This window comes from Peromyscus californicus, unplaced genomic scaffold, assembly GCF_007827085.1.
Source record: "Peromyscus californicus insignis strain IS unplaced genomic scaffold, ASM782708v3 Scaffold_23__1_contigs__length_62951481, whole genome shotgun sequence".
Lineage (NCBI taxonomy): Eukaryota > Metazoa > Chordata > Mammalia > Rodentia > Cricetidae > Peromyscus > Peromyscus californicus.
The window spans coordinates 57,557,448-57,583,006 of NW_026294534.1; the positions used below are offsets into that span (position 1 = coordinate 57,557,448).

At 41.3% G+C, this 25,559-nt stretch overlaps 1 protein-coding gene across 4 annotated transcripts in view; it reads right to left on the bottom strand.

Annotated features, from left to right (window-relative positions):
* Csgalnact1 (chondroitin sulfate N-acetylgalactosaminyltransferase 1) overlaps window positions 1-25,559 on the bottom strand; it is a 334,889-nt gene that overhangs the window by 176,886 nt on the left and 132,444 nt on the right. The window contains exons 3-4 of one of the 4 annotated variants that reach the window (XM_052752407.1): window positions 4,745-4,894; window positions 4,363-4,439 (exon numbers count right to left, since the gene is read on the bottom strand). The exons of the other annotated variants lie outside the window; for them this stretch is intronic. The gene's annotated coding sequence lies outside the window, so the exon portion shown is untranslated. The remainder of the gene's footprint in view (window positions 1-4,362; window positions 4,440-4,744; window positions 4,895-25,559) is intronic. 4 annotated transcript variants of the gene reach the window in all.

Sequence of the window (25,559 nt, forward strand, 5' to 3'; positions counted from 1 at the left end):
TAGATCTCAACAGATATTTACTAGATCCTAAAAACAGAGACCATGTCTTTTCAGAGGTCAATGATGTCCAAACTATGGTATATAATGAGTAGATGAATAGCAGCAACAAAAATAAATAAGAGAGGCACAACAGCCCTACCCACAGAGGATTCAGAAAACGCTCCTGCTACAACCTCCGTCACTCCTTATCAGTTGATTCCTAAGAAAGACTAGAGAGAGACAAGCATAAAGAGGGAGGGGTGTCCCACAGACAGGAGACATCAGAACACGCCCTGAAGATGAGCGTGAAGCACAACCTTGAAGCCAGAAGTTATCCTCATGGAGCTTCAAGAAGCAGTCCCCAGTCAGAGCAGGAAAGGTGAGAAGCCGGACCCAATCACGTGTCAACTGGAATAAACGAACGTCTAGTAGGAGATGCCCGTCATCTCCACAAACCCACCCGCTGAACTTTGAATATCTTCCTCTGTTGTTCTCTCCTTTCGTTTTTGAGACAGGGTACCTCATTAAACCGAGAGACTTGTTCTTTTGGCTCGACTTGTTAGTCAGAAAGTCCTGGGGTTAGAGCTACACAGTTTCATGCCTGACTCATATGTGGGTGCTGCGAAGGATCCAAACTGGGATACCTGTGCCGCAAGCCCTCTCTACCCATTGAGCCATCTTCCCAGCCCCCAGGTAAAGTAATCTCCCAGGACCACCTTTGTCATTAGTGACAATGTCATCATGAAGAATGCAGTTATGCTTACTTCTGATACTCGATTTGTTTTCCACCTTATGCTACATGGCAGTTGTGTTTTTTTGAACTTGTAGAAGAACAGCAAAGACTTACAAGTTAGATATCTACAAACAGAATCCCTGTTCCCAAGACATTGCCGGAAGAGCCGAACCACTGAAATGAGAAAGGCCAGGGTGAGCTGAGAACAGCATTGTGTGAAGCAGGGAGATGACATGCCCATGAACAGAATGCAAAAGGATGTTACACAGATGTTTCCTCTGAACTGAAACATTCTCTCCTGGAGGGCTGAGAGGAGCTCTGAAGACTCAGAAAACTAAGAACACTTACCAGCCTTGGGAAAGTCAATAAAATTCACAAGTGCCCCTCCATAAGGTTATGTAAACAGTAAGCAAATGCTGAGGGACGGGAGACTCTTCCACGGAGACGACTGCTACTTGTGCAGGAAACCCCCCGGATGTAGCTTCCGTGAGTCACCACTCTTACTGGGTTGACCTATTTGGTGATGTAGCTCCACGTGAGTCACCCATGTGTGTGACCTCTCATCCTTATTCCTGTAAATGTCCCCGATAAACTCACTGGCTCACCCAGCAGGACTTCAGTGGAATCCGCTACATGTTCTGCCATTGTTGCTTCACCTGGGGTGAACAGGTGTTTATTAATGTCTCCCCAGGAAAAGTCACGACAAAGGTGTCCAGGGAATACAATGAGAGGAGACACTTTCAGGTATGAGTTGTCCCTTCATTAACTCTTCCATTCACTCATTCACCCTTTCCACGTGACTCCACACAGAACCTATAGCCTGGTTGCCAGAGCTAAGCAAGGTCAATGCAGGGTGCTTTGCTATGTGGACTGCTGTGGAATTGGGCTTTGAAGGGTGAGTAAGAGTTCCCTGAGGGGTTACAAGATGACAGCATCCTGGCAGGAAGAATAGTCTGGAGGTCAACAGCTTCAGACAGTCATAGTGAGTAAGGGAGGGATGAACAAGAGGTCAGGAGGTGGGAAGACCAGACCAGTGTGACCAAGGGCGTGAAGGTGTAAAGAGGGGTAGAGGCTGCACTCAGGGGGAAGAGCAAAGCTCTTCCTTAAGGAGAGAATTATGGGTATGGAAATGCAGATGCAGGGAATATGTCAGGAGCTGTGGCAAGCACCAAGTGAGGATAAAACTGTGGCAAGGGTTAATTCACCGAGAAGGGACCATGTTGGGACAGCCTCCAGGATGAAGGCATGTCGGACTTAATCACGGTTTGACTGTGCAGTGGCCCCCATCAGCTCGTGTGTCTGAAAACTTGGTCCTTAACTAATCTGACCCTTCGAGTAAGGTCACGCCTTCTGATCCCTGTTCCTGTCCATTCCTCCTCAACTCACTACGACTGCTTGAAGCTGTTCACCTCCACACTATTCTTCCTTCCAGGACTCTGTCATTATGGAAGGTTTGGGATCTTTTGGCTACAGACTCTTGATTTGGATCTCTAGGGAATGGGGCTTATGGGTTATAAATCTCTCGAGTTCCTGCCCCCATTCTCGGCTTCCTGACTGCCCCATGACACAGCCATCTACTTCCCACTCTTACCGCCACAGCTGTAGCAGCTTCTGCCACCTTCACCAGCAGGACAGACTGTATGTCCAGAACTGTGTGCCAGAACCAGTCCTCCCTCTCTTAAGATGTTTGGACAGTTACTCCATCACAACAAGAAAAACAATACAGGACACAAGGGTATTTGTACTGTAAGGTATGAAGAGCCTACTGCTATTAAATGTCTGAAGCAAGACATTTCCACACACGGTTAAGTCCATGTTTAGCAGCCCTGTGCTATGCGGAGGACCTGTCCATCACTGCTGCCAGATGCTAAGCCTGAGTCAGTACAGTGAAGTACAGAGCAGTTGGCAACTCTCCCAAGCTAGCACCCACCTAGCAAGCCTCCTGGCTCCAGGGCCATGTCTCCTGGTGCTGTCCTAGGTTTTAACAGAACTATAACTGGTATTCATATCCAATGGATGCCCCACACTACCTGCCCTCCACTACCCAGGCACTGCCCTGTCTTACTACCCCAACAGCTTTAGAACACAAACACCCCCTGACTTTGCATTTTCCCCACATAGACTTTGATCAGCTTTTGATTAATTCTCCTGCTAATTTTCACCCTGGCTCCTTTCTACTATCATCTTAAGGCTTTAGCAGTTACGGCACATGTGATTTTTAAATGACAGTGTTCTCTTTTACATCCTCCAAGTCATTCTTGAGAACATTAAGCATCCTAAGACTCAAGATGAGAGCCATTCTCTGTGCCCTGAAGTTGGCCCCAATCAGTCTTCATAGCTGCTTGACTTGCTACTCAGAGAAGAGTTTGTGAAGATGTAATCTCCATTATTGTGTTCATATTACTCACTTTTGGCTGAGGTTGTTTATATGTTTTCTTTATAAACAATTCAAATGTGGTCCCTGTTAAAATTCCATATTTCCTATCATCTTCATACAAGGCAGTTCACTCATGTAAAATTAAGTCATGTAACTTAACTTCTACTTTTTTATCTTAATCAGGATAAAAATGCTGGAACACTGCCCCCATTCTCAATAATGCAAAATCATGAACAAAACCTCTATTAAAATGTGTTAAGAGGAAACAGCTCTTTTTGAAAGACACCCAGAAGACAGGTGTCTTCATTTCTGTCTACTTTTCATTTGTATTTCTAGAGAAAACTGAAGAAAAAAAAGGTTTCATGTGTACAACTCCCCATTCACTCTCCAACATTAACAATTTCTCATAGGCTCTTATTTGTATTGAGGTAGGATCTCTTATAGCCCAGGCTACCCTGGACCTTGCTAGGTAGGTAAGGATGACCCTGAACTTCTAATTCTCTTGCCTTCATTTCTGAAGTTCTGAAATTACATTTTTAAACATTAATCTTCCCAGTTGTAGTTAAATATCTTAGAGCAAAAAAACCCAAAATTACTGGATATAAGAGCAAAACAAGCTATCAGAGATTTTACACTTATTCCAAGGCCTAAACCAACAGTATATATTCATAAGGAAGCTATTCTCAAATAGTTCCAATTAAACACCCTTGGGGTGTTACAAGGGGGCATTCATCTTCCCAAACCATTTTGCTTGAACAACTATTTTGTAGCTTGATCAAAAAAATCACTGTACCCATTTGGTAGCAGAATGAATCTTTCAGAAAGGTTAATATTCTGCCTCAACTTGTTCCTGATTAAGTAGACAGTTTTATACACACACACACACACACACACACACACACACACATATATATATATATATATATATATATATATATATACATATATATATATATATATGAGAGAGAGAGAGAGAGAGAGAGAGAGAGAGAGAGAGAATTACAAAGCCTTTCAGCTATGCTGTTGGTTGACATTCTAAGAAGACAGAAATACTGAGAGTCTTGATAGTGGGATAGAGATTGTAGCCAGTGGGTGAGAAGATTCAAAGCAAAGCAATTGAGCTACTTAAAAAATATTAATACCTTGAAATAACTTCATTACTATAACTATTAAAAGTAAAATGAATTGAACACGTGCCATACGTAGCTGGGGAGGTCGAACGGAGCAGACCAGGTAAGTTTTCTAAGTCACCTGTGATAAACAGACCACTTACCTGTAAGAATAAGTGCTACATAAGTCCTTCAGTGGCTAAAAACGATCTTGGCTTCTCTTCTTGTAATGGAAAAGAGTCTAAAATGGTAAGAGGAAAAGAAATAGGAGGTAACCCCTGTAAATTTCCATGCTTTAAATGTAGGTGAGATTTAATAACGGTAAAATGCATGTGATGTAGTATATCATTCACAATTCATCTGAACATTATTACCCCACCCCAAAGCAGTAGAGTATCTCCCCTTCCTCTTTTAATAAGTAAATGCAAAATATGTGCTTTTAAAATGAAACCATCAATATTTAAACGCACGAAAGCCCCGCTGAGGAAGGAGGAAGGCCAAACACCGCACTTCCACGTGGAAAAGAACAACCCCAAACAAGCTAACCTCCGCAGAAAGAAAGGCACACAGCTGCTCCCGATCGCACATCTGCTTCTGGTGGTGACTGCCCTGGAGTCGCACTTGGCTTCCAAGTCAGGGTCCAGACGGAAAGTACCGCCCCCTTCTGCTAGCACCGCGCTCAGCTCAGCGCCACCACTGGGGGGGAGAAAAATCCGTGCCATGAAGTGTTAACAGTAAAAGAGAAAATTCCTCGTCTGAGTTTTCGTGGAGAGGCAAGAATCCACACACTGCAAGGGTTCCCTCTTGGAGGCGTATTGCCGGCGCTCACCACAGCCCCGAGCAGCACCAACACAGGCTGCTGTGGCTGCAGAATGCCCACGGGGGATGCTATGCTGGCGGTTTGGGCGCCTGCCGCGGTGCCCAGAATGCTGGAGAGGATGAACTGGGTGCTGTTGATAATCTCCAGGCTCCCCACCCCCACCCGAGGGCAGGAACTCCTGCCCAGCCCCCAGCTCTCCACTCTAACCTTGCCCTCACTAAGGTAGGTGGTGGTGGAGTGAGTTACAAATGGGACCCCACACTGTCCCGGCCCTTGAGGAAGCAGATGTTGTCAGCTGAGATACAAGCAGAATATGAAAGACGTCCAGGTCAAAGACTCCCCGTGAGAAAGCCGCTGAGAAGGATGCCGGTGAGGAACTAAAGCCCTCTTGTCAAGTCTGTAATATACTGTTTTCAATGAACTAACTCGGGGCTCACTCCCCCCAAGAGTTTTCCTTATTTTTATCCCATCTGTCCCATAATTCAGATAATGGGCATAATATATCCACGTGTGTGTATACACTACCATTTCTATTTCACATGCAGGAATAATAAAAAGTCCTGCATGGTTTATACAAGGCCAGAGGAAAGATGGATAAGCCACTCAAGTCTACAGATTGCTAGCTGGTCCCCCTGTCTCCATGGGGACAGCCTGCCAGTAACTAAGTTTGGAGATTTTTTTTTCTGACTCTCTGGCATTAAGGAAGTCAGTAGACACGTCGTACAGTGTATTACTATAGAAGTTCAGAGTGTTTGCCATCCACACTCTCTCACCCGGGTTTGCTGTGGGTTTAGCAATGAAAGTGGGTTGTCGTCTTCCTGGGGGGCACATCTAAAAGACCTCCAAAGCGGAGACGATGGCAGAGCAGCCTGCTTCAGCCCTGCTCTCACAGCCCACTTCCCCCTCTGCCAGCCTAATTAATCTATGTCTAAACGGAGCCGCAGTTGGCAGAGAGACAGCAGTGTCAACGTGGAATAATCGCTTGGACCTGAATCTGGGTTGTTTTCCATCCCTGACAACAAATAATGTTACTTCCCAGCCTGCAGGCCAAGAGCTGAAATGGGTTTATAATTTGCCTTCCAATCAATCTCTCATCCTCTCAAACCCTTAAGTTTTCTGTCTTTCAGCATGCAGGGGACAGCTTTGGAGATTCAATCACTGGCTTGGTCTTTATTGATATCCTTAATGAATATTCTTTGGCTTCTAAGTAAAAAGGTAGAAATCTGCATAATCCCAAACCACGCTGGTTTACATAATGAAAACAAATAGACTGTCAGCTCATAGCTCTGCAAGATCATTAATAAACCCAGTCATTCTTCTCTCATGCCAGCGGCTAGAACAGAAACCTTCAGTCATTTCATATGCACACAGCCATCCACATTCAGCCAGCTTTGAGACCCTGGTAGTAGGCAGGTTGGAATTGGAGGACAGCTCAGCTCCTTCCTCCGCTTCCAGTCAAAGAACTCATTAAAACTCTGCTCCTGGGCTCTGGGAAGTGCATAGTCCCCTTAGTAATCCCAACCTCTTGTTCCTCCAAAGATGAGCCCTCTCAAGCTGGTAAAGGAAAGGACAACACAAGAATGCAGAATCGCCAGCAAAACCAAGAGTGTGACCAGGGTGGAAACAAAGCAGCATCGTGAAAATTTTAAGAAGATAAACAGTAGAGATGCTGAAGAGAAAGGGGTGTGTTCAACCAGACCCAGGCAACGGGCCCTCTGCAACACTTCTGCATTGCTTAGGAAGCTGTTCAACAGCCACAACAACACTAAGGACACACGTATTAATAGTTTCTATTTTTTACAGAGGGGTGGTGGAAGAAGGTTCAGAAATCTCCATGGCTAATATATGGTAAAGACAGGGTTTTTTATTTGTTTTGTCTTGTTTTGTTATGTTTTTTTAACTTTCAAACCCAAAAACACTGAAGAGAAAAGCAAAGCTCCCTCTTTCCAGTACTTGACCCTGCCCATGAAGGTCCTGGCTGTGAGAGGAACATGAACTGCCCCCTCATTGGCTGACATATCTAAATACTTAATACCGGCTGTCAACTCTATTGCGGAAGGTTGTGGAACTTTCAGGAAGTAGGGCCTCACTAGAGGAAATGGATCACTGTGTATGGTACTTGAGGTTTTATGACCCAGCTCCATTTCCTGTTCCCTCTGCTTTTTTAGTGTGGATGAAATGTGACCAGCTAGCAGCTAGCTCCTACCACCAGGTTTCCTCTGCCTGTTGTCATGACTCGCCCACCATGATGACTCCATGTAGTACCTCGGAACTACAAACCAAAAGAAACCATTCTCCCTTAAATTGCTTCTGTCAGGGCGTTTTACCTCAGGAACTAGAAAAGAACTGAGACACTAGTCTCCTGTGTGGGTCTTTAGTAATGGAGATATGGTCTGTAGACTAGTAGTTGTAGAAGAGCAGTGACCAAGTAGATATGCCACCAGCATCCAAAGATTGTCACCGAGGCCGTTAGAACACAGTCTTCCCTGGATCTACCTGATCTTTCTTCATAAGAAATATCAATGACATAGCATTTGACACGGAGTCATGAAGGGCAGGAGTTCCAGGCCCGCTTTTCTCAGCATAGTGAGTTTGACACCTGCCTGTGATGCATGAGATCTTGCCCTCCTCAACCAAAAAAATAAATAGATGGAAATCTCAATGACAAAAATAAATCTTTGGGTAAGTCTTCCTGACTATTAAAGAATAAGACAGGATGAGAATATACTAAAAGCAAAAAATGGAATCCAGTTAACAACTGAAAAGTACAGATACAGAACCTTGCTATGCCATTCATGAAAGTTGCAAGGAAATATCCCTGAGTCTCAGTACCTTTGTCTCGGTTCAGGTTCCCTTCCTTATCAGTTGTTAGCTCACTGTGTTTTGGACAGTTCGGCACTGAGAGTGAGGATTAACACGGACCTGTTGTGGCCTCAGTTGCTTAAGAGATGCTAAGAAGAAGGTAGAAAAGAGCTGGTGTACCTGAGAGTGGATGGGAGAAATCACAGAAAAAAACATGTATGTGGATTTTAGAGGTTTTCCATCTGGGACTCTAACAGATCAGGATATCTACCATCTCAACCAAAAGAGTAGAATTTGGCATCCATTCATTAGCACATCTCCTGAAATAAGCTAGCTTTTAGTCCTGTTACAAGAAGACTACCTAAAAACTGTGACACTGAATACATTGAAAGCAATAATATCTTCATAACCTAGGAACCAGGCTAGTCAATACATCATACCCAAGACAATGTTCATCCCACTACTTGCTTCCAAGGGCGAAAACACAACTTGCTCAAGAATGTAGATGCCTGAAGCTATAAGACATCTGCACTTCCCTCAAATTAAATATTCACACCTTCTATTCATCTAAACAATCATGGATGTTAGACTCACTGATTGGTACAATAAGGACGAAGGAGTTCTAGTCCTCTTTCCCTAAACATGGTCAATATAGCAGAAACACACACACACACACACACACACACACACACACACACACACACACACACACACATACCAATAACCCACCCAAGCATCCCACTGAGATTTCCATTGCACACATGTAGATAAAAGCATACACTTTGAATCCTGAGTGACAACTTTTTGCTTTGTTTTGGTTTTATTTTTGTTTGTTTTTTTTTTCGAGACAAGGTTTCTCTGTGTTGTTTTGGTGCCTGTCCTGGATCTCACTCTGTAGACCAGGCTGGCCTCCAACTCACAGATCTGCCTGGCTCTGCCTCCCGAGTGCTGGGATTAAGGGCGTGTGCCACCATTGCCCGGCTGAGTGACAACTTTTTAAATATGAGTCAGTGGAGTTCTCTGCCTGTTGGTACTGAGAGCCAGAGCTGGGAACAGGATCAGCACTGTGTGTCCAGCTTCTAAAATTATCATCTTTTTCAACACTATGTTTCAGAAAAGAAAGCACGCTGGGACGCTAGGCATTGCAAGAAGCATGCCACCATATTCTTAACTGCATTCCTTCCACATTGAATAATTTGACTGTAAATAGTGTTTTAGGGCATAACTGATTTCTAAAGCCATGATCCCCATCCCAGAGGTTACTTTTTTGTCATTCTGTGAAATAAAAAAACAGGATGAACTTTGTGTCCCTAGTCCAGAAAGCACAGATGCACATTGAAAAAAATATCTTCTTCATAATCCTTCCGCTGAAGTATGCCACGCTTAATTTCTTCACTTCAGCTTCTCACTTTGGTCAATGGAGATACCGTGTGTTACACAATTACGCTGTCTAATCATCTGTGTTCCTTTAGTACACACAGCGTTAGGAGCCAGATACCTGGCAGGGAAGAGCACTTGTTGCCCTTGCAGAGGACCTGCATTCAGTTCCCAGCACCTCTCTGGTGACTCCGAACCATTCACAACTCCAGTCTAGAGAATCTGATTCCCTCTCCTGGCCTCTGCAGGCACCAGGCATACATATGGCACACATACATATACACAAGCGAAACATTCATTCTCATGAAATAAAGTAAGTAAATCTAAAAATAAAATAATAAAATGTACATGATTAGTTGCATGGGAATCCCTTAATCCCCGAGTGTGAACTATCTTCATACTTTCAATGTATGAACAAACCATGAATGTGTAGAAAATGAAAGTGTTTCAGATCACATGACAACTAGAAACACAAACAGTGGGGCTTGGGGGGGGTGCATAAAGAAAGAGACACTAATGAAAACCAGAGTTGGAGTTATAACTAGTTTTCTCAAGAAACTTAAGTTTTTCTGCTTGCTTTAGTTAAGACCAACAACACAATCTTTCTCCCAAGTCAGTTAAGATAGAGACGTGTAAGTACAGACTGCCCTTCCTTCTAATGAGAGCTGTTTCCCAGCAGACAGTCTGTAATAACATAGCTATATTCACATATATTCACTGTACTAGACACACTCTTCCAGGGAACCCTTCTGGGCTGGCCCTGCTCAGCTTGATGGCATCCAAGATGCCAATGAGACATGAACAATGCCCCAGGGAGTCAGCAACATTTAATCCCATACAGAATAAGAAATCTGGCCTGTCCTCTTGTGTGGGTGACTAAGGCTTCCTGCAAGTCCTAAACATCTATGGGTGTCCAGTTCAGGATCTGTGAAAGGAAGGGTGGGGCATCAGTGGTTCTCAGTGAGGGAGTGTGAGCCTTGACTCTTGACCCCCCGCCCAGCTGAGAATTCTTGTCTAAGATTAGTTACAGAGGGGAACAAGTTGAAAGAACAAGAGAGATGCACGGCAGTATAGCTTAGCTGTGAAGACTAGGAGAGAGGAGGGGCTTGAAGAAAATCTAAGGTTATGGACTTTCTGAGTAAAACAGTTTATTCAGATTCACTAATGCAGAGCAGGCGATTCTAATACATTTTTCCATTGACCAAATACACCTCTCAGGGTGGACTTTCTCCATGTCACAAAGACAAGTCATCCCACAGAAGACACACCGATCAACAACAGTTCATGGGGCATGCAGAGACCCAGGCAACAGAGACAACCCAAAGAAAACAAAATACACAATGCACCCAGATAGGGCACTAAAACAGAAGGGGGCACAATGGGGAGAGGGCACAGGACTGTGGTTGGAGTCCACCAGGCCTGGGCTTCAGAGACTGCTCGGTTGACAAAGTACTCGCCACAGAAGCACAAGGACCACTTCAGCTCCTCAGCACACACACAAAAGCGAGGGGGAGGCGTATATGCCTATAATCCTGGCCCTGGTGAGACGGAGACAGGAAGAGCCCTGCAGCTTGCTGGCTCCAGGTTCCATGAGAAACCCTGTTTCAAAAAGTGAGGTGGAGAGAGGTTTTGAGGAAGACACCGAGCATTGACCTCTGCCTTCCACAGACAGCTGAACAGCCGTGCATACACACCAGACACATAAAATCATGAAACAAACGCTAGAAGTCGAAGCATTTTCAGGTTGGCTCTTAGGTCATCAGACGACATTGAGTAAATCACCTACAAACTACAACTGGAATCAGATAGATCATCCTCAAATTCCCTTACAGGACAGAAAAAACACTGGCTCTTTATGACTCCACATAAAGTCCATCTGCTGCTGGAGTCCTTGCCGCATCGCTCCGATCACGGCAATGAAGGCATCTCCATCAGTGCCGTGCCTTCCAGATGCCGTAATCCCAGCCTTCTCAGGTGGGAGCACTCGGGACAAGGGCCCAGAACGTGAGTGTGAGGTAGAACGGATAAAGTTTGTTTTCTCTGGCTTCTTGATGATTCTGTCTGGTTTCAGCCAAGACTCTATGGCTGGCACTGAAGCTTGATCTATTGTACTCACAGGGCTTGTGACACTGATAGATGAAGAAATTCCACCTTTCATCAAAGCAGAACAGACATTTTTTGGGGGGCGGGGGAGTGGCAATTTTGTCATCTTGCCAGATGTGAGAATGTCCATGTTGAGAGATACCATGATAAGAAGAAACAAACAAGTCCGTGCAGCAATATACTTGCATCCTGATGAGCCCTCATTATCCTGAACATGCATTAGATTTGCTGTATCCATTTCCCAGTATATTCCAGGCCCTGTTCCACTACACGAGGATTGAGAACACACCATCACATTTTCAGATACGGATTGTGACATTACAAATTAATATTCCACCATGAAAATATAAACCTTGTGTAAATGTTTATGTAATAGATTTATTCAATTACTCCACTGGATTGGGCTGGTGGAAGGACTTATAGAGGGGTAGAGTTTAAACCAGAGATGCAGAAAAAAATATTTATCTCAAGTTTCAAATAAATAAACAGTAATATTGCTTATACATACGCATCATTTAACAAAACTGCCCACAAAATGCAAATGAATATTGCCATAGGGAATCTATAATTTCTGTATACTGCTTACTATGCATAGAAGATAGCAATGAAATTACATATAAGTGCAGGGACCACAGATGCTTAATCAATACATTTTTAAATCATTAAAATATGCTTTTAGTCCTTGCTGTGTCCTGTTAAAAATATGAGGTAAGAGGGAACCCCAGAAAAGTCTTTTAAAGCACCAACTAACTGTGCCTAAACAATACTCTGCCCCCACAACATGTACAGAGCTGGGGGCTGTTGAGATGGCTCAGTGGGTAAAAGTTCTTGATGCCAAGCTTTATGATCCGAGTGTGACCCTCAGGACACATTTGGTGGAAGGAAAGAACTGTCTCCCTGCAATTTGTCCTCTGACCTCCACTATGACAAGTGGTCTCCTACCCCCTCCAATAATACGTGAATATAATAACTTTTTTAAAATATAGTGCTCCTTTTTTTCTAAGACGTAGGCCTAAGTAATTCTAACTGCCCTCTTGAGTGAAACAGCAACTAGCATTTATATTTAATGCTTTTGATAAGGCAGGGCCCCATCAAAAAAGATTTTTTTCTAATAATTTCAGCTAACAAATCTAGAAAGTAGGGACAGACACAGAACTCCAGGGTGCAGGGGAGGACTCTCCAGTTCAGAGAGTTCAAATAGCTTGATAGGGTCCCACACCATCCCAGGTAGTATGACGCCACAGTTGGGATGCTGGTGATGAAACTTCTGCCTTCTGGTAGACAATCAAAGAGAGCACACATGGGATCCTGGAGTGGTGCTGTGTTTTATGACTTGCTGACTCATGCCTCTCATGGCTTCAAGAGGCTCTTTGTGCACCAAATAGCCACCAGCTACACTTCAAAGTTGGACGTTAGTCATTTGTGTGGTTCTCGAAGAGACCAATGAAGCAATCCTGGAAGACTGGGGGGCCACAGCAAGAGCGGAGGCAACAGAATGGGCAGAAATCCTCAGAAACGCTCTGGGCCACACCCGATCTAGTGGCTGTAAATGTGGGCAAGCCAATTTTCATCCTTGGATCTATTTTCTCTTTAGCAAAACTAAAGTTTTAGACTAACAGTTCAAGACTTCTTCAGGAAATCCTTCTTATCTCTGTTACTTGAGTCAACAAGTTTTGGGGTCACCAGGATAACAATACATAACATGTCAAGTTCAAAGCTTTCTCCCTTCCCTGAAAGACCTGGAGCCCTCTCAAACTTAGCAAGATTCCTCACCATTTTTCAAACATAGTCTGTTCCCCATGAACAAACCAAAAGGAAGAGGGGCCCCCATCCAGGGGCTGCCATGTTATTCTGATACCCTCACAATATTTTTCATTTCAAAATCACTCAAGTGCTGATTTGAACCTTCTGTCGATAGAAAAAAAGAAAAGTCTGACCTGAACCCAATCCCACACCTCACCCCACCCCACCCCACACCCATCACTTCCCCACCCCCGTTACCACTCCAGCCAGCTCATCCCATGCCCCCTGCATCTGGAAAGAACACTGGTGCTTGGGGGATTGTGGCTATGGTTGCCCTATAGTTCCAGTCCTGCTGGGGCTCTAACATGAGCATTTGCTCTTTGCATGAAAAAATGAATCATTTTCTCTTTTAAAGTGAATGGATTTTGTGGCCCTTTGGAAAGGCACAGAGAGAGACAGACAGACAGAGAGAGACAGACAAAATAAGGGGGTTGTAAAACATCTCAGCATGTAGAAAGCCTTCCCTTTCATCATGAAAAGGGGGAAAGAAGGAAAGACAACTTGAGTAAAAAATAACAGAGCAGCTGACTAGGAACTTGCTATCTCTGGAAGAACTTCTCTCATGAATTTTCATTTCACTATTTTGGGAATTTAGCCAAACTGAAAATTATTCTTGGAAAAAGCATTTTTTTTTCTGTGTGGTAACTACTTTCACGACACACGGTTTGCTCAAGCTCTAAAATCACAAGGAACATAATCTCTGTCCTATCCTCTACCTACACAGATGTCTTGTTCTGTCCTTTGCATACCATTTTCATAAACACTGTTTTGTCTCTGAATATATGATTTATGTGTTTGCAATCCTTGATGGGCTTATTTAGCAATCATGATACTATTATGAACTAACCCTCAAAATGTAGATTCCATCTTTCCTGTATTACAGCAGTGGTTGACAGTTTACTGCCAACCTTTATCATGGTGTAAATATGTTTTATGTGTTCAACATTCACCATAGGCACGCTATTTCCTAATTTTTTGCTGGACTTCACTATGTATCTACCTAGTCCATATATCTGCCATTTTCAATGGAGCAATATCCCACCATGTTGCTAAAAGAATGTTTAATTAGCCGTCTTTCAGCTAGTTGTTTCCATACTTTATCATAACCCAGTCAAGCATTTTTAAGTAAATAAATCTTGTGGGTTTTGTTGAGCTATTTCCTTAGTCTACAGTCTGAAGTAGGGAATTAGCAACTTAAAAACCATAATCAACTATGTGACTTATTACAAATTGCCAGGTGATTCTCAAAAAAAAATAAGAATTTGCGATATCATCAATAAAATACGTCTGCCTTTTCCTCCAGTCTCTCTAACACTGAGATGTCTATACTTTATTGATGATGGGGTGATTTCAAGAGAGTGATGGGAGTCTCTAAGTTCCTTGAAACTGACTTACCTGTGTGATACTCTTTCTGTTTCTTTTTAAAAGTAAATCTCAATCACTTAGTACCAGGTGCTCTCTGTACCCTGTCACTCATTCAGTACTCCCTACGGCTTCACTAAGTAGATATGATAAATTCATCTTTTACAACTGTAACTCACCAGCTGAGAAGCCAAGTATACTAAGGGCTGCTATCTTACCAGCCTTTCCCTGTGGGATTCTCATGGTACCATCCAGCCTCAAAACACTACCTTCAACACCTTGCAATTCATTTTTAGCATGAGTCTATAAAGCACACCTCCTTAGCTTAGTGGCATTTTACGCATTGTTATAAGTGCATAGCCACCTTTTGGATCAAGACACATAGTCTTGGGTCAGCTCACACTCTTTCATCCCTTTCTTTTAAAACATTGGAGTGGCTAGAGAGATGTCTCGGTACTTAACAGACTTACTGCTCTTGTCTAGGACCCAGATTTCTATGTCAGGTGATCCACTGCTGCCTGTAACTCTAACTTCAGGGGGATCGGATATGTCTGGCCTCTGAGGGCACCTGCACTCCCCTGCCTGCGCACACACGCATTTAAAATAAAATAATTTATATGCATTATATTGCCTTTGTGCTTCTTGTTCTATATGAGGTTTGATCCCAAAGCTGTTCCAATACATACGTAATAATGTTTTTCATCCCAGAAGATTAAAACCTCTGTGACACAATAAGTGACAGATATGTCCTACACTCTTAAACTCTGAAATGAGAAACTGAATCCAAGAAGAAAAATGATTCATGAAAGGTCTAACATGCCAATGAATGTCCTTGCTAGTCCTTCATTGTTACTGTTCATCTCTGTATGATCGAGTGGTCAGTGGGTACACAGCAGAGACAGGGGCCTGGAAAAGGGTTTCATAATCATCACTTTCATTTTAGAGTTCTGAAGTAAACAAGGGGTCAAATTGGTGGAGCCACATGTTTTTAAAATGACCTTAATATACACCGCTTTTTAAATTGTGCATCGTGACTGTTAGAATTCCTAGCCACTCCTCCATGACTGTGCATGTGCTGGCAAGATGCTTAGTCATCCCAGGGCCTTATGTCCTACGTAATCTGTGCACTGTGTGATCATGTAACTTGCACGCAACATGACCATGCAATCTATGCACATGCATGGCGTAGCTACCTAAGCCCATATGCGCATGTGCAGGGGGAACCTATAAAAGCGGGTTCCACATATCCCTCCTTCTCTTCCTGCATGATCTTCCCATAGGCCTAAGCACCCCCTTTTATTTCCTCCCCTTAATAAACTCTTAAGTGTGTTTATTGTACCTCATGGCTTTTCTCACACTGTAAACAGCGCTGCTTAATGAATAACATTGCGCAGCTTAGTAAATAACAGTGACCCTACATGAGGTCATGACACTGAATACAAGTCACAAAATCTGACAACTGTAAAAGGTTTCTGAATATAGAATAATCAAAAATTAATTCTAAATCAACCCCAAAGTGAATCTGAAGTGTCCCTGGCATGACCTCACTGGAACCTTGGTTCTGAGCACAGGGCTTCAGCACTTTGTACAGTGGATTCCTTCAAGCCCAACATTGCCAACAAACACTGTCTGAATCACCTCATGCTGTGGAATAACTCTCTTGTACTCTGTAAAGATTTGTCACTCGAACTGGTTTAATAAAACATTGGCCAGTAGCCAGGCAGGAAGTACAGGCAGGTTGACCAAAAAGAATACTGGGAAGAGGAAGGGTGGAGTCAGGAGTCGCCAGCTAGCCACAGAGGAAGCAAGATGAGAATGTGTACTGAGAAAAGGTGCCAAGCAGTATGGTTAAACGTAGATAAGAATTACAGGTCAATTAAGTGTAAGAGCTAGTAATAAGCCTGAGCTGCTGGCTGAGCATCTATAATTAATACAAGCCTCTGTGTGGTATTTTGGGAAGCAGCTACTGGGTATTTGAGAGTTGCTGGAGGGACAGAAACTTCTGCCTACAACTTCAACTAGATTTAAGATTGTAGTATGCTATGAATTGCAGTGATTTTTATTGTACATATCAAATATTTTTGCTCATGTGGAAACATAATGGTTTAATTATGGAAAGCAAGACTTTTAATATTTTCCTACTGTCATTTCTCAGCATGTAAGCATCAAGTCAATATATCTCCAAAGCATATGCATTAGATGTCTGGTTTTTAAAACTGTTGTTTGAATGGCTGAATTAAGGCTCATGAAAACAAATTGCTAAAATAATTTTGATTGAGACTGGAAAAGGATTTCATACTACCATAACTTTTTACTGTGTGTATATCCAGAGCATTGTTCTCAGCACTACCAATTATAAAGGTATCAATCAACTGAAAAACGTTCAAGACTTTCTAAGGCCATTAAAGGTTTAATTTGTTATGTAAATATAAACAAGCACAGCCATCTCATTTTGGAAAATTATATGATCTACCAAAAATTGCTTTAAACCACATTTCTTTATGATTAATCACCAATAACATTTTGCTTGCATGCCTATGTTATCCATGTGTTTACCTGGAGTCATGTAAAAATTTATGGGATGAAAAGGAGACCTAAGTAGGAAAATTTCAAGAAGCCTGATATATACCCCTATGTTTTTTTACATAAAAATGTCAACAGTTTTAAATCAAATGAGTTTTGACCTTTAGAGCAGACTTCTGTGACAATCAGTGCGTATTCCAGCAATGCTCCTGGGTTTTTTGGCTTTTTTTTCTTTTACTCCTTTTTTGAGATTAACCTTCAGAGCTAATATGAGTCAATCCAATTTTTGTTTATTTTGTGGTGTAAGATGGGGGGGGGGGGGGTATCATATAGCCCAGGCCAGCCTCAAACTCACTGTGTAGTCAAGACTAGCCATGAAATTCTAAGTCCTCTCTCATCACTCCCAAATAGAGGATTATAAGCAGGTACTACCACATCCAACTCCATTTTTACTTTTTAAAACAGTAAGTTAACACCATTACATTGAGCATCATCTCTGTACCTTTCACATTACCAAAAAAAAAGAAACACAAATATAATCTAGGTAATGAGCAATAGAGACTAGCAAGAAACATTTAAAGTCAAAAGGTTTTGAAAGACCAAAGCATAATGATGAATGTCAACAGGTTAACACCTCAGTGAAAGACAGAACTTCTGGACACCAAGTTCCATGCTGCTTATAGGGAGGCCTACAACCACATGGCTTGAAAGCATAAGAAAAAAGGAGAAGACAATATATCTAGAAAAACAGGAATGACCAGAACATTTAGGGGACAATATTTATATTAAATAGAGCAGAATTTGAGACTGAAGAAAATAGCATGACAAATACGTGAAAAATGTCAACTTTGCTAAAAGTAAAAATTCCATTTTTTTTAATAAAGTAGTTTACCTTAAATTGGCTAAATGTGTTTTATGTGAACGCTTACAATATTAGTGAATTAGCATACATAGACAATAAATTTTGTAAATTTTTGTTTATTTGTTGATTTATTTTGGTGGTTGGTGCTGAAGAGTGAACTCGGAGCCTTGCAGATGCTAAGGAAATCCCTGTTGCTGAGCTACAACCCAGCCCTGGGCAATATGTTTTAGTAGTTTTCATTTTATAATATTTTTATTAATTCTTTAAGAATTTTGTACATTGTTTCATAATGATATTCACCACCTCTCTCCAACTTCACCTAGATACAAACCTCATTCCACAACTGGGCAGTTCATTTTAATGATAGTTTTAGCATTAAGGGTGCAGCCGTACTATCTGCTGTGAGTAGGGAAGCCCTCCATACAGTGTGGATATACATGATGGAATGGAATGCAGCCACTGAAAACCAAATGGACATAGTATTAAACCAACTCCTAATGAGTCATCGTTACACCCATAAATTAAGGGATCTCTTAACCTTCATCAAAGAAGCTTTGCAGTAGAGAGTGATTAATACAAAGACCCAAAAGTAGTCAAGGTGCAGAGAAAAAGACAAGATGGCAGACTGTTCAGCCCTACATATACACCACACCCCTCCTCCCAAGGCTCAGGGATCATTGTGGAAAAGGGGCGGAAGGGGTGGAAGAGCCAGAAGAGGTAGATGACTACCAGGAAAGAGTATCTTCTGCACAGAGCAAGGCAGCTGCACATACGAACTCAGTGGTTACAACAGCATGTATAACATCTGTGCAAGCTTAAGCCAGACCAAACCCCAGCATGGAAAGGGGAGGAGGATATCGTTGCTCTATATTCCTTTCTTCTCCATCTTGAGATAACGTCTAATCTTTCTGTCTCTATGAATTTGTATATTCTATATATTTCATGTAATACAATTCTATAGTATTTGTCCTTTTTTAAATGTAAAAACATTTTATGTACAACTTCAGGAGAAATAATACACAGATAGCTTGAACATAAAAACAGGTTATAATTCAAAAGTCCAGGGTTGTTTTAAACAGTAAAATATTTTCTCTGTAGAAAATAGTAAAAATGACAACATTTCCTAATAAGCCCTTTTAAGCCAAATGATAGCTGAATTATACATATAAATATTGATTAAATTCTGGGATACAGATGAAACCTATCTTCATCTGTTCAGAAAGCTATGTTTTACTTAAGTTGTATAAGTGAGATTCCTATTCATCTTCCCCTTCACTGTTTGATTTATGGCAGACATTTTTCTATAGGCTAATCCATAATCTAAAATGATTTTAGCCTCCCCTTCTGAAAGTACAGCCAGCATTTTCTTTCATCAGCTTGATACAGTACATACAGAATCTCTGTTTTGTATGATGGAAAAACCCCACAAATAGACAGTAGCATCAGGACATAATATCATGAATGTAATAAATCAATGCAATTAATGTAATTAATGAATATCATAAATGTAATTATTGAATGAATACTGTGAATGTAATCAATGAATACTATAAATGTAATTAATATCATGAGTGTAATTAAATAAATTAATAAATTTAAAATAAAATAACAAATAAAATATAAAATAAAACAACTTTAAAAAAAGGAAAGGGGAGTAGGGAATGAAGTCTTACCCCTAACCAAGGAGAGTTTGGACATCGTCAGCTTCTGGGAGAGGGAAGGTAATTTTTCTCTAAGAGCTAAGCCCTAATAAATAGAGCATACTCTAGTAGAAGGCCACATACTCAGAAATATTTGGGCAATATAAATTGACCTTGATGGGACGGGTGAGGAGGGAAGGGGGTTGGGTCTTGAAGAGTTGTCGAGGAAGAGGGTGAGCATAATTAAAACACATTGCATGAAATTCTCAATAAAATATTCAAATGTAATAAAATATTTAATGAAATGGCAATGTATTAATGATGTGATATTAAGTACAAACAGGTAAAGCATAAGGCACATAAAATAGAATTTCATCTTAGTGTAATATGCACATGCTATGAGATATTCTCTTTCCTTGACCATCAAGGGAGGTTCCATGTTTTGTGTGGTTCTTTTTTGACATAAAATATCACACACTGTATTCACGATACTGGGTTTAGCCTGAAATATTCTCACTAATATAGAAGATAGTAAAATATTATAGCATATTATAAGGTTCTATAAATGTAATATAGAATGATTTTCATTTATTTTGATTAGTTTTCAGCTCAAAAAGTTGTTCTATGGCTTTCTTCACACTGGAAAAAGGGGCATTTTAAAGTAATATTCTACTTACATTAAGGGATATTTTTTGGTTAATCATTGTGCTACTTTTCTTTACTTAGAAAGGGGGATGATCAGAAGTCTAAAATAAATCAAAGATAACCTTTGAAGCCACAGCTTCCCCCAAGTGATTACAGGATCCAGAAATGGGAATGGGGAAATTCCACCCCACGGAACTGACATATGAATCTCAGAGCAGTCACTGGGTGAGAATTCCTAACCTTCCATCATCTCCAGGCTCTCAACCCACGTGATTTGTTGTTTGTTTGGTTGGTTGCTTTTTTCCAAGAATGCTTACTAACCTAAAAGACAGACCGTGTTAATATTCTTTTTTACAGAAGCTTCTTTTAGCAGATGGAGATCATTACGGAAAGCTACAACTGGTCGAAATGTAGAGAACAAGGGATCATGGGGAGCCCAGCTCCAGAGGATACATTACAACACAACTCCTATACCTAAAGCTCTGGGAACATCTCACAAGACAGAGCACAAAGACTGTAAGAGCCAGAGGACCAGGAAATCCACTGTGACATTTGTCTGAAATCTCACTAATAAAGATGATAGTAAATATATATATATATATATATAAATATATAATTTTATCTTCTAGTAACAACATGGAAGCTTTTCCCATGATACTTCAACAATGTGGTAACCTAAACAAGACCTGGACAATGACACCACCAGTTGACATGCCAACATGTAAGGGGAAATCTCCCTAGGCCTTCCCCTAAATGAAGACTACTGACAGTTAACCACTACTGTGAGAGGGAGAACTTATCTTCCGCAGGGATCAACCCCCAACTGATTATCCAATACCAATGTCAACCCTAAAATCATATACAAAGAAGCAACTCTAAATGGACTCAGTAGATTAATATTATATATTTTTATGTTAATGTTTATATATATATGGTGTGTGTGTGTGTGTGTGTGTGTGTGTGTGTGTGTGTGTGTGTGTGAAATAACAACACATAAATTCATGAGTTTGATGCCAAGCTCAGAAGGGGTTAGAGAGATGAGGAGGGGCCAAAAGATGTAGATACAGAATACTTACGTGAAATTTTTAAAATAGTCTTTTCTGTCCTCCAAAGGAACATAAATTTCTATCATAAATAGAATGATCACATTAAATAAAGAGGGCAATAATATAGTTCAGACAGATATTCATTCTATTCACAGACCTTTGTACATAGACATCAATTTGCCAATGCTAGTAAAAATTCTATGCCACATGCTCCAAGATAATTCTGAATAAGAAGTCCCAAAGACATTTCAAACACAGGCAGCCTCCTGAGAATGGCTTCCTGAAGTTCCTTCACTGAGTTACTTTGCATTCATTTTGACTTACATTTTTTTATGTGTTAAGGTGTCTGCAAATAAAGTTGCATTACCTTATGTTAACATTTCATTTATTTATTTCCTGGTAGGAAGAATAATGATATGCCTCCAAATAAAATCTTAAAATAATTTTACACCTATGTTCTTAAAATGAATTTACACATATTACTATGATTGGGGAATAATCAGATCTTCCAGGAGCCTCTATATCTCAGAACTATATGAAAGTATGTTAAGAATGATAATACAGGTAAGTGTGAATAAACTCTGTGGTACACAGCCCTGAAAGGATGATCCTAATATCCAATCTTCCATTTTCTTGGAAGGCATGGTCCAAAGGACTAGAATGCCCAAGTTCTCAGCAGGTACTTTTTCCTGGCACAGTTGCATCTGTAATTACTCTCGACATTTCTCCCTGCTGCTGCATTTCATAATGTAATTATCACCACCATCCATTTCCTTCTACCCACAGAACTCTTTGCCTCTAAGGAAGAACAGACAATTTTCACAGTCGATGTGAGTGATTGAACAGGCAAACCTTATTCATCTCACAGAAATGTCCTGAGTCACCTTCTCTAAAGGGGTTGTGTTCAGTCACTCTCCCTCTCCAGAGCTCATGGATTACCTCCCACCATTGAAAATAGAGAAAAAGAAAGCACCACTATCCCTACAATGCTCAAAGTAGAAGACCATGGGCCTTGAGAAGTCATGGGCATGGGAAGGGCATCTAACTTGGTCAGGCTGATCCAGCTCAAAAGCAGTCAGGGCAAACAGGTGGAAGTACAGATGAGAGAAGAAAGGAGAGATGGGGAATGAGGGCTCTAGACAGAGAGCTTGTGGGAAATCATGACGGGACCTGTAAGGCATTCGGTGTGGCTGGAGCTCCAGACACCTGTGGGGACATAGAAGTTGGGAAACCTACTGGCAAAGAAGGAGCTACATCTTAAAGGTGACAGAGTCACTTCGTATGGAACCAATAGAGATGGGAGAGCCTGACCTGAGGAATCCGAGTATTAGGTGAGGGATAAGATGAAGAGACTAGAGTCAGGGTTTGGTGGCCATGGTGACATGGGCTGAGAGAAGCCCAAGGATCCTTTCACTACTGTTTATTTTTAAAACACATTATCTCAGTGTCATAGTGATAAAACAGCCCTGACTTCAGACTCAGTTTCAAGGAAAACGATTGAAACACTGATACTAAAAACTGGAGTCGAGGCAAATGAGTCGACACAAAAGAAAACAGCACAAGATCTTGGCGAGGGACAATAGGTACCATGTGACACTCACGGCGCCAGATGAGTTTGCTCTCAGTCTGAGTTTGGCCCCTTGAGACTCTGAGCAAGCAGTCTTTTCCTTCTCAGTGTGTTCTTTGTAAACCTCAGAGAACAGTGCAGCTACTGCTTAGGTAGTGGCGTTCTCTTCCTATGAAGAGGCCATGAAGCCTTTCAGACAGGAAACCTAGTGGGTACTCTTTCATTCACTGATGCCGTGGCACTAAAGGGAATTGTGGGGCCCTCCCCGCCTCCGTGTTCTCTTTTGTTTCCTGGCCATGAAGAAAGTCACCTTGCTCTACTGGGTGCCCCGCCACGATGTGATGCTTCAACACAAACCGAAGATGCGGGGCCAACCAATCATGGACTGGAGGCTCCCAAACGTGAACCAAAGTAAATCATTTCTCTTTACAAGTTCCTTGTCTTACATAACCTTTATAATGAGGAAAAGAAACTGACACAAACATGAGGTATCAGGAAATAATGCAAATGGCTGTGTATAACCCAACCATTAAGCACTCACTAGATAAATTCTATTTTCATGTAGTAAGATTATTTGTAGCACTGAAAAGGAATAAAGCCTTGATTTAAAATTTAAAATATTAATTTTGTTTTGAAAATACTCTGTTATGAGTACTGGGCAAGAATCAATGCAGCAACACCCAGGGAGGTGAAGAGTGTCTCCAGATGTTTCCTTTCAATTCCTACCAGGATCATCAGGAGGAGCAAAGGTACCTCAGATGGAGAGTACAAGACATTCTTGTACCCAAATCAGACAGAAGAACCCTGGGAGGAGCTTCAAGGGGGATGTCACATTAATAAGAAAAGCTTTCTGGCCAAAGGTAGAGAACAATATATGTGGTATTATAAAAAGACAGAGAAACTCTTAAAGAGGTAAAAATTCTGTGAAAAAATAGAGGCCCGGTAGCTTTTATGGGAACAACAAGAGGAAAAATTCAAGTTGTAAGAAAACTTTCATAGAGAAATTAATAAAGAAGCCATTGTCATATTTAAGTCAGGAACAATTGTTAAGTTTCAACCTAAGATTCTCAGAAAGTCCATAGATACAATAACAAGCCATCTCCTTGCAGTTCCAGGGGAAGGAGAGTGGTGGTGTCCTGATGGATGTGGACCATCCGGCTCTTCAGAGAAGGAAACATGCTTATCTACCAGCACGACATAGGCTCTCTGCAAACCTGACTGATAGGACCTATGTGTTGCACACAACTTATGAATAACAAAACATGTAATATATTTATCCTAAATTTGAATAGCCTTTTGATTCTTTAACTTTTGCCACATTCTACCAACAGAAAGCCCATGGTTGAAATGAACGTATGAGTATGTGAGTAGAGTTCAGACATGAATGCTTTCTGATATTCTCCTTCATGTTGACACTAAAGCATGTCATTCACCCAAGGTTGCTGAGTGACCGACCCTTCTAGGCCTGATCACTTTCCAGTATCAGAAGACTGTTCAGTGAAGTGCTTGCACCATTCATGACATAGTGCTGCAGACAGAAGACACGATCCACTTTAACCTTCAATCTTCATCATCTTAAGTCTAGACGACAAAACAATAAATCAAGTCTTGATATGTAGTCAATACTATGTGAGGTAAACAGTCCACTGTGGCCTAATTTGGGCTGTAGCACAATCACTGCTTATCACTGAACTTGTGGGAAATGTACAGTAGCAGCACACCCTTAAACAGAATTTCCTCCAAGTACCTCCCTGCGGTACATTTATTGACACATCCTCCCAGTTCCTAGTTTGTGTCCCTCGGACAGATATACTCCTGTGTACTGAACTGGATGAAACATGGCCTTTTATTATTTAGAGATCTTAAATATCCATGTATACAGTCTGGGAAGTAATTCCGAAGATTTCATTATTATTGTTGTTATTAAACTTGGATACATTTCTATGAAATTCTGTCATTCAGTGCTACATATGAAGTAGGCCTTTTTTAAGATTTATCTTTATTTCATGTATATGAATATTTTTCTACATGCATGTATGTGTGCCTCTTGTGTATGCTTGGTGCTACTGGTAAGCCAGAAGGTGTTAGATTCCCCTGGAACTGGGGTTATAGGCAATTTTGAACCACCATGAGGGTGCTAGGAGCAAAATCCTGGTCCTCTATAGAAGAAGCCAGTGCTCTTAACAGCTGAGCCATCTCCCCAACTCCTGAAATAGCTCTTAATGCTAACCATTGTTTAAAAATAAATTTTATGAAGGTGCATGGATGTAACAGGTACCACCTGCTCACCAGTCACTAGAACAATGCAAGAACATTCATCCCAGAAAAAGAAACTATCGTATTATGTTTTTAAAAAAATCTATTCACTAAAAGAATAGTACCTAGCACATTAGATTGTGGGCTTTTTAGGGGCACAGAACATATTCCACAAAACTTGTATATTAAAAACACAACATTTTTCCCACAGGAAGTATTTTGTTGTGTGAATAAGTCACCTCATTCTTTTTGTTGTTGTTGTTGTTTTGTTTTGTTTTGTTTTTTTGTTTTGTTTTGTTTTTTCAAGACAGGGTTTCTCTGCGTAGTTTTGGTGCCTGTTCTGGATCTCACTCTGTAGACCAGGCTGGCCTCGAACTCACAGAGATCCACCCGGCTCTGCCTCCAGAGTGCTGGGATTAAAAGTGTGCACCACCGCCACCTGGCTACCTCATTCATTTTAAATATCCACCACAGTAATTACTTTGATACCAGACAAAAATACATGACAGCGCAGTTAACTAGTTCTGGGGTGACTGGACTTAGCTAAATCCGTCG